Source organism: Eschscholzia californica, unplaced genomic scaffold (assembly GCF_041429995.1).
Source record: "Eschscholzia californica isolate CP2 unplaced genomic scaffold, dmEscCali1.0.p SCAF_3, whole genome shotgun sequence".
Lineage (NCBI taxonomy): Eukaryota > Viridiplantae > Streptophyta > Magnoliopsida > Ranunculales > Papaveraceae > Eschscholzia > Eschscholzia californica.
The window spans coordinates 15954046-15968917 of NW_028238420.1; the positions used below are offsets into that span (position 1 = coordinate 15954046).

The 14872-nt window shown below is 37.2% G+C and overlaps 1 long non-coding RNA gene across 1 annotated transcript; it reads left to right on the forward strand.

Moving 5' to 3' along the window:
* The first annotated feature begins 8663 nt into the window (after positions 1–8663).
* On the forward strand, positions 8664–10061 carry LOC147548692 (uncharacterized). Its single transcript, XR_015237932.1, has 2 exons — positions 8664–9013; positions 9101–10061. It is a non-coding gene; the product is annotated as an uncharacterized LOC147548692 (long non-coding RNA).
* The last annotated feature ends 4811 nt before the right edge of the window (positions 10062–14872 follow it).

The window sequence follows — 14872 nt, forward strand, 5'->3', positions numbered from 1 at the left end:
TAGGGTTTTGGAAACCCTACTGTCCGGCCAGGAAGCTTCCTGGCCGAACAGAAGCTGTTGGACGCGTCCAGATCGAGTCTAGGACCCGACCACCAGTTGCGATGGAAGCATCTGGATGCGTCTTGGAGACGCGTCCAGAGCAGCTGGGACGCGTCTTAAGACGCGACCAGAAGCTGCACTGGTAGCTTCCTGGACGCGTCTAGAGCTCTCGATCAGACACGTCTTGGAGACGCGTCTGGGAGGTTCGGGGTGTCTCGGACTAGGTTCGAGACACCTAGTGTTGGTCCGGTCCAGCAGCAGACGCGTCTAAGACGCGTCTGGTACATGGACTAGCGTCCTGGCTCCGGCCAGGACGAGACCAGGCCTTGATAGGCCTCGGTCTGGACATGCCGGCCCTATGGGCCGTGCTATGTCCGGACCTTGTCCGAGCCCTTTTGTGGGCTTGGGCCGGGCCTTGTCTAGGACTTGTCCCGGGCTTTTTCGAGGCTTTTCGGACAACGAAAAGGGACCATCATTCGAGTGGGAGTTTTTGCCAAATTTTCTTCCGATTCCAACCAAATAATTCCAAAATTAATCCGGGCCATCCAGAAGGCCAAAACAGATTTCTCTTTAAATTGATTTAGGAAATCATTAAGAATCGAACCAATATTTTTTCCGAAATTGACCCGGGCTTTCAAAACCTGAAACGGAGTTTTTCTTAGAGTTGATTTTAGAAATCATAAAAGATAAAACCGGAACGGACCATTGATCGAATTCTTCGAATTTAGACTTAAGGTCCGTAATGTGACATGTGATGTCGACAAAAGTGTCTCCCAAGATAATCATGCATATATAATTCTTAGCCTTAATATATTATATGAATGCATGTGATGTGAATGAGGGAAGTTAGTATGGCCATAGATTTGTTTCTATATTCTTGTTTTAAGCACGGATGGGTGCATATTTGTAATTAATTTTAATTTCAAGTTTGTACGATCTGCGAATCGTTAAAGTCTTGTAATTAGAGTTTAGGGTCTATGAGTCCATTGAAGAAACTCAAGGAAGGAATCCAAAGACGAGTGGGAGAAATCAATGGAGGTTCAAAGATGAAGATCTAGACGAACCAAAAGGCGAAACAAGAAGCAAACCAAAGGAGATTGTATCTTCTAGGTTAGGGGCCATACTAGGATCCATATCTGCTTGATTTATTTTCTCGCGCGCATTTACTTACTTATTTACGCTTTATGTCGTGGATGTTAGTTAGGCTAAATAGTTCACTATAACAAACGCCAGACTCGCGTAAAAGTCCCCAAAACGTAATCTTGAGTAATCGCCTATCTAGATTAAGACACTTGTTGCGCCCTTGTTCGAGGAAGATGGGTCGGCCTTCGCAGAGTACCTCCTCTACCTTAGGACAATGCGGGTAGGTCTATAGAAGAGGCCTACACGTCTAAATGGTTCTACTCAACGAGATCAGCAAGAGAGTCTTGGATACTCGAGGCAAAAGGATAGATTAGTCATTTATTAATGAAATCTATCAAACAAGAGTCATAAGGTATGATAAGTGAAGTGGTTCACTCACCCGGAACAACGGAGTCAAAGGGTAGGGCCTTCGTTCGCTTTACTCCGAAGAACTGGGATCTTGGAATCACTTATTCAATCGGGGACGATTTTTATTGAATAATGTGGGAAAACTAAGTTTTTCAAAACGATAACGAGTTTTAAAACTTTGCCATTTCTTTTATGTAGTTTTAAGATGACACATGAAAACGGTTTCAATATTGAATCACACCTAAGGGAGGTGCTAATCAACTTCCTAGAATGGAAGAATAAATCTGAGAATAAATCTCAGATTCAAAAGGAAAGCGTCTAGAATACCCAATCCTAATGTTGACTCATACCAGATAAGGTCAAAAGCCATTTGTAAGCAATCATATAACATTATCTTTGGAAGAGTACTGGATGCTAGCACGACCATTAAGACAAACTGAGGAAGAGGTTCCTACAGAAGTCACAAATGGAGAGGTACGAGACCTCCAAGGCAATTTGAATGTCATCCTAATGGAAGACAACAAAATTCATCTATCACCCAATTCAATATCGATTGAACAAAGATAGATAAGACCTTAGATGAGTCACTCAGATTGTTATGAACAACTGAGCAAAACACACGGGAATATCGACTCTAAGAAACAGTTCTTGAGATTCAATGGAAGGAATCTAAGAAAGAGTTCTTGAGATTCAATGAAAGGAATCTAAGAAAGAGTTCTTGAGATTCAAAAGGGCAAAGGGATAGTAAAGTGAGAAAAAACATTTGATCAAAGAAAAAGCAAACAGTTGCTGAGTATATGATCAAGAATATTCCTCATTACTGTGAATGTTTCCAAACAATGGCTAGACCATTTAAGAGGAAACTACCCTTAGCACCTGGAGGACAAAAGGAATGGAATTATGAATTCCGGTTCCAGTATCCTTGTTAACAAAGTTAAACAAGTATCATAGAATTCCTTCATCAGATATTTAAGACCAGATGAGCGGCTCAGTGGGAGCTTAAGGGAATTACATACTTGACCAAAAAGAAGTAAAGATCCAAGAGGGAGCAGAAGCAGTAATGCTAGGGATGCTGAAAGGGATCAAAGTCTTCTTTTAGACACTGTCTAGCTTAGAACTTAATAGTGATTATATTCTTCTAGAAACATCTGATGTTTTAAACTAGTGATAAATTAACTAAAGGTTAACATTGATAATGGCTGATATCAAGAGATTCAAACTCATTAACTTCAACATTGTCAATTAGGTCTTAAGGACTAAATTGACATAGTCACCCTTTTCAAAAGGCATAGAGACTAGTAATCTATTAGGACTCATACATTGTTATGCAGACCTATAAGTTTACTTGCAGAAGCTAACAAGAGAGACTTCAATACGTACTCTGACAACTTCATGAAGTATGGAAACGTACAAATCATAAAGTATAAGTCGGAATGTTTGAAAGGTTCAAACAAAGTACAAACCGAAGTAAAGAATCATTTTTGACAAGAGAGTTTAAGTCATCCGATTAGATTAGAGTGGTAAAAACTTGAGTCAAATACTTGATAACCATCAAAGGAGTTGAGAAACCGTTTCCCAACTCGCTACATGGAACACATCTGAGGGATGGTGGATTTAGTGGGAGTAATCGAACACTACTATGCATGATTCATGATGGGTTTAAGCCAGTCTTCCGAATATTTTTGGGATATATTCTAGAAATGATTGTTTTCACACTTACCAAAGTTCGTCTAACAGCTAAGCTTGTAAAAGCGTTACAAAATTAGCTACAAGTCTGACGCAATTTCTTTAGAAGAAATTTGGGCTTCTTCCACAACCAATCAAGAGAACAAAGTGTTTGTTGCTCATGATAATATTCTTCTAGTAATTAGCACACCTAGTAGTCTGGGAGAAAAGTACTAATTATTACAAGAATAAGTGGGAGAAAAGTACAAGTCGATTTAATTCGATCATGAGAAAAATCATGAAGGGTCATGAAGAACAACCATGAAACTTGTACAAGACGAATAAATTCGACCAAGAGCAACAAATTGCGGCTCCTTGGAAAAGGAAAGGTGTCACTAAAGGAATATCTCAAAGTAGTTGAGAAAATTCCAAATTGTTGTTCAAAAGCCCTAAAAGGTCAAAAGTAAAATCTCAAAGACTCAGAAAATAAAGGTTATTTCTGAAGAGATAAAAGACCTGCGCAGAAACAGATTCTGACTCTAGATTTTGGTTGGAAGCCAAAATCATCATGGAATCCATATCTCGTCAAGACATGAAGCTTGATAATTTAAGTCAACGGAAGACCTAAATTGGTTTTCCAAAGTAGAAAACTGAGAAGGATGGAAACATTCATGTTTCCCGAAACTAGACAAGAAGAATAAGATTCTTCCAATCAAGTTATGTCCATAAACATGCTTCAGAAATCCATCGACGGATTAAAAGCACGCAAGAGTTAGAATCTTCGATTCAAAGAGGCAATCAAAGAAGTTTGATTCCTGAGGAATGAAGAAAAATCTTGAATCACGAGTTTCAAGAAGGTAAGTGGGAGAAACAAACCTTCCGGATCCGTATGCAGAGTACATATAAAAGATTGAGTACGACATAAGATGTTATGTAACAGTGAACACACTAACTCAATAAAAGGACCACACACAAGGATGAAATGCCATTTTTGGGCATCTGAAGATCTATAAGCATAGATCAAAAAGATGATAGGATTAGAGAGACTCAGTACGCTGAGATGCTTGAGATCCGAAACAGAAAATCTAAGACTCGGAAAAGTCTAAAAGAATTTCGACCCAAAACTCATGACAAAGAGCGTTGCCAAATCGGAGTTTGAAAAGACACCGATGGAGCAAGCACGCATGAGAGAGACGTGTATGTTTGAAAACATAAAGTCAAGTCATGTTGAACGTGATGAGCATTTGGACATCCAATTCAGATTGGAAACCCGAAACACTACAGAAACATCCTAGAAGGCTAAAGGATGAAAGTAGTACAAATTGTCATCGTAGCAAACTTCCAGACATGGAAGGAAAGTAGGCTTAAAAGTGTTTAAGCCGTAACCGTTGCAAATTCTACATAAGAAATTAAAAGCCTTAACTCTAGTAAAGATTACTAGATATTATCAAGGTTGAAGATAGCAATCTTCAAATTAATTGATAATAAGCAAAGATTAAAACCGACTACCACGGTAGTCAAACTAAACTGTCACCAAAGACATAGTATGAGATTCATACATAGTCTAAGGCATGAGGTAAATTTGGAATAAACCTCGACAAGTAAAACTGAGTGGGTAAAAAGGCTCAGATTTAAAACTCTCGATATCAGAAATAATAGAGTTATTTCACAAGTCGTCTAAATTTGGTTTAGTGTTTAAACGACAGTCCATTGATGATAAAACATTCCGAATAGGTTTGTCAGATACGTGATCTGATGAATGAAACCCTATTAAGTAAACTTGGAATATTTATTGTCAAATCCCTAGTCCAGGTCATTGCATGGACGACTATAACTCATGAACACTAGTACGGGAGTCGATGGGATACCGTAGTTTCATGGGCTATAGGAATAGTGTATTCGATTCGACTACGTGGGTGTGTAAAAGGTTTATACACTGGATAATCCTCTAATGAGAAGTACATCACTCTTGATGAACGTCAAATACTTCTTACAAGACAAGATTGAAGAGATTCCTCAAAACATGAGTGCTACACTCATCTTATGTAAGGAATGTCCGACTTTGGTTCCGTAAAACACCGCGCCGTAAAAGGAAGTTATAAAGACAGATACTGGGAGGGACATGAGAGACATGAAGTTAAGTGGGAGCGCAAGAATGGATTGTGTCATCCTAATCACATTAGGTCAAAAGTGTCTCAAGGCCACTTGATGAGTGACAACTGAAAATGCGTGGTCGCGCTCAAACGGATTAAGAATTAATCGTTTGTCTTTTACAGTTGTACTCGGAGATCAAGAAAGTCTGAATGACGTGACGTATCAGATGGGATACTAAATTGACACGGGAATCGAGGCATTGCACTTGTTTTAAGTCCAAGTGGGAGTTTGAAGGAGTTGAAGGAGATGTCCTTCGACCAAGATGGCAATGCGAGCTATATGTCGGCTAGGACAAATGATGAAGAAGATCATCAAGTCCGATTGATTTAGGGGTCGTAGTGTTTAGCTAGAAACCAACTACGATCGTCGAATTACGAAGTTATTCGTGGCTAACTTCGATCGGATCCTACATCGGGTTACACATAACAATGGGTATTTAATCGGATGATATGACTAGTGGGAGTGTCATATAACATTGGAAATGTCCCATAAACATATCTCACAGGCCTAAATAGAATTTGGGCAAAAGATAGCAAAAAGACCCGAAATAAGGTTTTTGGGCCTAGACCAATTCGGGTACTTCTAGGACTCGGATTGGGCTGAATTTTAGAGGGTTAATTAGTCGCTGATATAATAAGAATTATATATGACAATTTTCATGGTGTTTGGACACCTCCTCCTTAGGGAATTGAGAAAATATCAATAGTTGCTATTTTCGACAATTTCCCTAAATCTTATTCTAAAGGGTGTTTTAGGAAACCTAAAAGGAGGAGGATTCTTATTAGGGTTCTATATAAACATTCTTAGGGCAGAGAATAAGGTTTGGACTCTACCACATCAAGTAGAGAGGAGAAAGTGAGCTAATTCCCAAGTTATCTTCTAGTCAAGCAAGAAGAAGGTCTTCTTATGATCAAACCACCATTGGAGTGCTAGCGAGCTTTCAAGGAGGGAGATTAGATACACTATTCGGTGTCCCAAGTAGATGAGCTACGTTTGAAGCTCTTGGTCTTCTTTAATCTATTCAACTAGCTCGAAAGAAATAGCGATTAAGGTAATCTACTATCTTCTTATTAGTTAATTACTAGTTTTGCATGATGATCTTGGGGATACTAGTGTTAGACATTAGATGTCGTTATCCGCTATAAACACTAGTATAAGGGTATAAATCCCTTCAGAAATCATATCAAACAATGTATTATTTCTTCAGGATTTTTAAGGAATCATGTCTTAACCCTAAAGCTCTTCTAAAATCAAGACATTATGTCCTAATATCACCAAGTTTCAAAGTTTGAAGTACTTAGGGCAGGATGGGTTTCAAGTTTCAATCATCCAGGATAGTTGAACTAGGGTGTGAAAGAACAACGAAAAATGGTAATCTTTTTTCCTTCTTGCGTGGATTTCAGATATCAATTGAAATTACTCCTTATTAGTATTCTCTTCAATCCTTTGCTAACCTTAGATTCTACTGTTTAACCTAAAATTTTCATATAGATCTAATGCTTTAATGCATTTTTTCTTAATTTTTTCTTGAATTTCTTCATGGGTTTTCATTAATGAACTCTGGGTTCTAAAATCAAGACAAAAAAGGAAAATGGCACAAGGAGTTAACATATAATGAAGGTTCAAAGAAAGTCGTGTCTGATATGTTACTTGAAACTATTTTGATGGGTTATTTCTCAAATTACCCTGTAGTTTATGACCAGCTTTCTGCCTAACACTCTAGTTTATCGAAAATACTCATATAGTCCAATTTTTCTATTTTTCCGCACACGATCCGAAAACGTCAACATTTTAATTCACATTTTTCCCTTTTATGTTGTATTCATGTTAGAAATTTTTATTTCCTAAATCTTGAACAAATTAATCATCATCAAGACTTCAAAAAATAGTTAATCATCATCAAATTCAGGGGCAGCACCAGGATTTTAGGTCTGGGAGGGCAGACCCGAGGAGCCCTAGAAACTAGTTTAACTTGCCACACCAAGCCTAGCTTGCCACTGCAATCTTCAAACACAAGTGAAGCATCAATATAGAAGCTAATATAACAGAGACAACAAAATTTAAGTTTGTATCAAGTAGTCATTCAAATCATATATATATATATTCATTACTTATATTGCATCTTCAAAATGAAGTAGAAAGTAACCAACATTCCTAAATAAACCTACACTCTCTAATCAAAACTATAAAGTATGGAAACAGGTACGTTGATGATAATCTCATTAAAAGGAAGAGACAATTTTGCTGGATGACTATAATTTTAAAGATTATAACCTAATTTCTTAATAACAGACAATCCATTAGAAAAGTTGCTAAGAACTTAAAACCTGTTGAAAAACAAACCATGGCTTAGATTAATGAAAACTAGATTTTATTTACAACAAAATCACTAACATTCAATTGGGGTTGATCCTTAAAGGGTAAGAGTAGAGAAATTGGAGTTCCTAGTTAGGGTTTTCTTGAATTTCTTCCTTGGTTCGTGTGATTCCTCCTCGCCTTCGGTCGTCCAATTCTATCAGACCTAAAACTACCAGAGAAACCCTCACCCCTAAAAAATTTTATAACAAGGAAATTACACATTTACCGTTGCTTTTGTTCAGAAATAACGAAATCCAGACCGGGCAGCCCGGTCTGGTCTCTTAGTGGATCCGCCCGTAATCAAAGTCATCATCATGAAAAAAAAAATTTATAGTTTACCTTATTCATCTACACTTTACTCCATGAGGTCCTCCGCCTTGATCACTACCACCTATGGCAAGCTTGAAATTCATGTTCTTATTAATGGTTATATTATGATCATCAAAATTTATTATTATTATTATTATTATTATCAAAATCTTTGTCATCAAAATAATCATCATCATCGTCGTCAAAATCTTTATCAAAATCGTCATCATCGTCAAAATCTTCATAAAAAACGTCACCATGGTCAAAATCTTCATCGAAGTTTTTTTTTGTTGAGTACAAAGCGATAATATTAATCATAAATGATACAAATTATCCATGTCTAGGTACTGTTCCCGAAAACCAAAGGAAAACAAGACTAAAGTAGCAAAACACAAAAGATAAGGGATCCGTTTGCAATGCTTTTAAGTAGGAGTGAGTAGGATTTGAGAAGCCAACAAGTGTGCTTCTTGATTTGCCACACGTCTGCAGTGGGTGAAAGTAACTCTGAATCTTGAGGCATAACCCTTTAATTCTTCGAGATAAGGGATTAATTGTCAGGGCACCGTTGGATCATGATCCTTAAGAAATTCCCAGAGTATCCTTGAGTCGCCTTCTACTATAAAGTTGTCAACTCCAATCAGTTCCGCCACTTTTAACCCTAGAATGAAGCTCCATATTTCACTATGTAGAGGAGATAAAGGAGGAAAAGTGGGCGCCGTCGATTATACGATATGTCCTCGAAAGTTCCTAACAACTGCTGCTGCAGAGGTCCCTAAAAGCTCCATCTACATTTATCTTTGATGATCCCATTGATGGAGGTATCCATTGATCCACCTGAAACAGATTAGAAGAAGAGATGGTTACATCAATAGAGAAATCATGGAGATTTTGAAGAGCAATAGTTGTATTTAACCAAACACGACGAGAATCGATGGGTTTATTTTCGAAGATGGATGCATTCCTCGCTTTCCACCATTCCCACGACAGATACATATAGGTTAACCAGATCTTGTTTGTATTTTCCCCTTGTAGTAATAGATCTTTAAGGTTAATTTGTTGATGGATCTGTTGATAGGTTTTGCAGATCTCGGCATCCTGTTACCCTAAGAAGGGATTTAAATCTCGGACATTCACCAAACAGGTGATTTATGGTTTCTATTTCTCCAATGTCACAAATCTTGCATTGTTGAGGTAAGGTACTAAATCTTCTTCCAATGTTTCTCAGAGTGGGTAACCCATTATGAACTATCTTCCTTGCGAATAGTTGAATATTTGGGTTCATTGTTGATTTCTTCCATAATAGTTTCCACGGAAACGTCTGAGCTGGATCTGTTAGGATAGGTACTTGTCTAATCTGTTTGTAGTAAGATTTGGGGTTGAATTTGCCATTTACTCTTGGTTTTCAGACTAGCAAATCTCTGTTGAATTCCATGCTTAATTGTATGTTAATTATTGCCTGAAACTGATGTGCTTTCAGAATATGTGTTCAATAATTCTTGATTCCATCTCTTTGGGTGAGTTAGCATTAGATCTGAAACCCAAAAAATATTGTTTGGGAGTGTTGAACGTAGAATAGGATTGTGATCTTTTGTGTTTGATATCTAAGGATCGAAATTAATCTTAATGGAAGATCCGTCTCCAACTAACCGTAAACAATTCTTGGCCATTGTATCTCGAGTTTGTAATATTGCCTGTCAAAGAGTTGATGATGAGTAAGGCTTCGGTGTGGACCAAAAGTCATCACTTTTCACATATTTGGCCTTTAGTAACTTAACCCACATTGCATTGGAGTTTATAAGCAATTTCCAAGTTATTTTACCAATTAGAGCTTCATTTACTTCTCTTAACGATCTGATTCCCAATCCACCATTTTCTTTTTGGCTGTTGATAATTTCCCATTTTATAAAGTGCATTTTCTTTTCCTCTTAATTGTGTCCCCACCAGAAGTTTCTTTGATTCTGATCCAATTTTTGTATGACTCCTTGTGGTATAATTTGGAAACTGAATGGGTAAGTGCAATATGAATTTAAAACCGATTTTATCAACACTGTTTTTCCTGCTTGAGTAGTAAACCTCTGTTCCATCCAGATAAGGTCGTGTTATATTTGTCCAGTAACCATTTGTAACTTTTAATTCTGTTACCTGGTTTTAACAATAATGATCCCAGATATTTCGCCTCGTCATTCATCTTTGGAGCCTGTAATTCAGAAGTAAATTGGACTTACGTAGCCAAAGAAACACCTTTGCTGAAATATAAAGAAGATTTGGCAAAATTTACGGATTGGCCAGAAAAATCCGAATAGACGTTCATGATGTCCTTAATGGCCTGGAAATTGTTGTTTGTAGTATTACCAAATAGTTTAAGATTTTCAACAAATAGTAGGTGTGAAATGCCAGGGCAGACATTATTTATTTTATACCCTGTAAATTTATTTTGTGACTCATATAATGAAATAAGGAGTGAGAGGGCTTGGGAGGATAGGATAAAAAGGTAGGGTGATAACGGGGACCCTTGCCTAAGGCCTCTAGTAGCCTTGAAATTTCCTTGTGGTTGACCATTGACATTGACCCTAAAAGTGGTTGTAGTAATACATGACATAAGTAAGTCCAAAAATTTTCCTCCAAAACTAGTGGCCCTAAGAACAGATTCGAGAAAAGACCAGTTGACTCGGTCATAGGCCTTTGCCATGTCCATTTTAGGGAGCAAGCCACTTTAGTTTGGCCCTCGAATTATGCATTGAATGTAGAATTTCCTGTGATATGACAATATTGTCCACTATTTGCCTCTCCGGGACAAACGCACTTTAAGCCCACATTATGCAACCTTCTAAGTATGGACGGATTCTATTTGCTAGGATTTTCGTGAAGAATTTGTATATAGTATTGCAAAGAGAAATTGGTCGAAAATCTGAAGCGAAACTCGGATTCCTACATTTTGGAATTAAAGCTAATGTCGTAATATTAAGAGAAAGATCAATACAACCTGATTAGAAAGCTTCCCTTATGTAGGCCACCAGATCATGTTCCAATTGTGTTGAAAGAAACGACATGGGAGTCCAGGGCTCTTTATTGAGCCCATATGCATAACGACTGCTTTTATTTCATCATAGGAAGGGATCCTTGAAATGTCGTTAAGTGCTTCTTCCGATAGTACTTGAGACGCATTCAATATCTCTAGGGGTGGAGTGGTAACTTCACCCGAGGTAAACAAATTCTGAAAAAAAATTGATCAACTCATTTGCAATAGTATCCTGGTCTGAGGTTTGTTCTCCATTTTGAAGCGTTAAGAGTTGGATTCTGTTTTTATGCCTTCGTTGTGTCATTGCCGTATGAAATGCCCTTGTATTTCTGTCGCCATTGTGAGTCCAATGGGTTTTTGATCGTTGTTCTGCTTTTGTTCTTTGGAGTTCCTCTAGGTGTATAATTTGTTCCTGTATATTGCTTTCAACGGTGAGAAGGGAGGGAGTGGATTCCAAAACTTGTATATCCATTAGACGTTTACGTAAGATTTTTAAACGAATATGCACAACACCAAAAGTTTTCTTACTCCATGTATAGACCGAATCTTTTACGGATTTAACTTTATCATAAAAAGGTTCTTCTGTATTTTCCCAAGTAGTATTAAAGGTCTCTAAAAATTGACCATGTTGTGTCCTAAAGACATTTTGGCAGTAGTATTGATGTTTGGTCCTTTAACACTAAGTTTTAGAAGTAGGATTTTTGAGTCAACAGTCCAAAATCTGGAGGGTAAACCCAAAAAAAATCCACTCTTGCCCAAAGGTCCAAATGTCAGTTTTTTTTTTTTTATTCCCCTCTTGCCCTTGGACAGGACATGCTAACGTTTTCCTGAAAAAAAAAATGTCTGGTAAATAAAATAATTTACCAGTACACGAAAAATTCAAAGTTTCAAAAATTTTTTTGAAAATTTGAAATTTTCAAACGAAATTTCAAATTCCCGCCCAGCAAACATCTCTTCCCGGTAAATAAAATAATTTCCCGTACACAAAAAATTCCAATTTTCAAATTTTTTTGAAATTTTCAAACGAAATCTTTTTTTCGAAATTTTGAAATTTTCAAACGAAATTTCAAATTCCCAGCCAAATTTTCAAATTTTTTTGAAAATTTTAAATTCCTGCCCAGCAAAAGTGTCTAGTACAGAAAAAAATTTCCAGTTAATAAAATAATTTCCCGGTCACAAAATCTTTTTTTTCGAAGTTTTGAAATTTTCAAACGAAATTTCAAATTCCCGCCCAAATTTTCAAATTTTTTTACGAAATTTCAAATTCCCGCCCAGCAAAAATGTCTAGTACAGAAAATTTTTTTCAGTAAATAAAATAATATCCCGAAAAAAATTTCGTTTCCTGGGAATTTTTCGGTGGCAGTTCCGTAAATTTCTGAACAGTACACATTCTGATGGACGGGTTGTCAGATTATTTTTCAGAAAAAAAAATCGTTTCCCGAGAAATTTTGATGGCAATTTTGTATATTTCAATGGCAATTTTGTAATTTAAATACTTTATTTTCTAAGGGCCCTTTACGTAATTTTGACCCCCAAACTGACACATTGGACCTCCTTTTCATTTTTAGGCAACTTTGGGTGGGATTTTCATTTTGGTCCCCTTTTTGGACCAATGGCCCAATCCCTCTTAGAAGTATGGGTGCATGGTCACTATTGTATCTTGGAAGATGAAAGACCCTGCTTCTGGATATTTCGAAAGCCATAATGAAGAACATAGGGTACGATCCAGTCTTTCCTTAGTTAAGTGTTGGTGGGCTTTGCTATCCAAGTAAATCCGGGACCATTAAAACCTAGATCCAACAGTCCTGATTCACGGATGAAGGACTGAAATTGGGATAGAAAAAGAATGTGAGCGTTTCCGCCCCATTTATCATTAGAAGAAAGGAGAGCATTTAAATCTCCAACACAACATATACGATTAGCGATAGACTTAATTAAGTTTAACATATTGTCCCAGAAGGGTGGTCTATCTTGTATTCTAGGGGGTCTGTAAATACAAAAAAGGTCCCAATCAGGTTTATTGGAAATGGTTGAAATAGTGGTGTGAATGAGATTAGAGGAACTAGATTTAACATGAGCGTTAATGTTATTAGACCAAAATAGCAGCAAACCCCCACTTCTGCTCTAAGACGGGACAATATAGGAGTTTGTGAGGCCATAATTATTAAGAAAACTAAAATTATCTAAAGATGTAATATGAGTTTCTGATAGAAATACTAGATCTGGATGAATAGATTTTAGGAACTGAGTGAGAGTGTTTCTTGTCGGGGTGTTCCCTAATCCCCAGTAATTCCACGCAAATAGATTCATAGTTCCATCGGCATTTGGGCTGCCGCGGCCTCTTCCTGTGATTGTGTTCCTGATCGATTGGTTTGCTTGTAGTGTTTCGCCGAACGGTCATTGTTCACATCCGAAGTGATTGCCAATCCATAAGTGGGTGCTTCTTTATCGTATGTAGACTTTTTCTTATGGCGAAGAAAACCTTCATTAGTAAAAGTGATTTTCTGTTCACTGTGTATTTGATAGTTTAAGTAATTTGCTATTCACTTATCAAATCCTTTATAATAAAATAGTTTAAACATGTAAGAGAGAAAGAAGGTGGGTTAACAACTTCTACTAATTCTCAATTCATTTCTTATCCCTGTAGCATGTACATGGTGGGGGTATAAATACTCAAAAAGAAACACTAATGAGACAACACGTATGGAAGATAGGTAGAAGCACTTTAGCTTGAATCCTTCTTCTTACAGGCACCTCATGCTTTCCATTTAATGACTCAACCAATTTTCCACCTCATGTTATCTCATAACTTAATTCCTAAGTTAATTTACATGGGCATCTATTGGGCATCCATTTATCCGTAACACTCCCCCTTGGATGACCATTACTCGAAATATCGCCTAACTAAAACTGTCAGAAAAATCTAGTGAGATATTTCAAGTGTCACTGGATACGCAAAATGCTGTCTCGTTAAAACCTTGCCAGAAAAACCCATTGGGACAAAAACTAGACAAAGGAAAAAGAGCACAGAACATAGATATCCAGTACCAGTGATGTGGAAATCTTCACATAATAATATTCTCCCCTGATGAATATAATACCGTGAACTAGTGTAGTTTTACACCATTTGATTATTCATGCTTCGCATTCCGATATCTGCTACTAGTTTTCTAAACGTTGTAGTAGGCAAAGACTTGGTAAACAAGTCAGCATAATTCTCACATGATTGTATCTTCTGAATATATCAATTTCACCAATTTTTTGTAGATGGTGTGAGAAAAATAACTTTGGCGAAATGTGTTTCGTTCTGTCACCTTTAATATATCCTTCTTTGATTTGGGCAATGCAAGCCGCATTGTCTTCATAAATATTGGTAGGTGACTTTGTAATTTCAGGGAGTTCGCATGAAATTCTAATATGGCTGATAATAGATCTTAACCATACACATTCTCTGGTAGCTTCATGAAGCGCAATAATCTCTGAGTGGTAGGAAGATGTAGCTGGCATACTTTGCTTACTCGATCTCCATCAGAAAGTTGTACCACCACTAGTGAAAACATAACCTGTTTGTGAAACTCCTTTATATGGGTCAGAGAGATATCCTGCGTCAGTGTATCCTATTACTTGTGAACAACCATCGGACGAATTCTTCGAATAAAATAACCCCATGTCTGTAGTTCCTCGAAGATATCGAAGAATATGCTTTACTCCCATCCAATGTCGCTTTGTTGGTGCCTAAGTGAACCTGGCTAATAAATTTACTGCAAAAGAAATGTCAGGTCTAGTACATTGAGCCAAATATAATAAAACACCGATTGCACTTAAATATGGTACTTC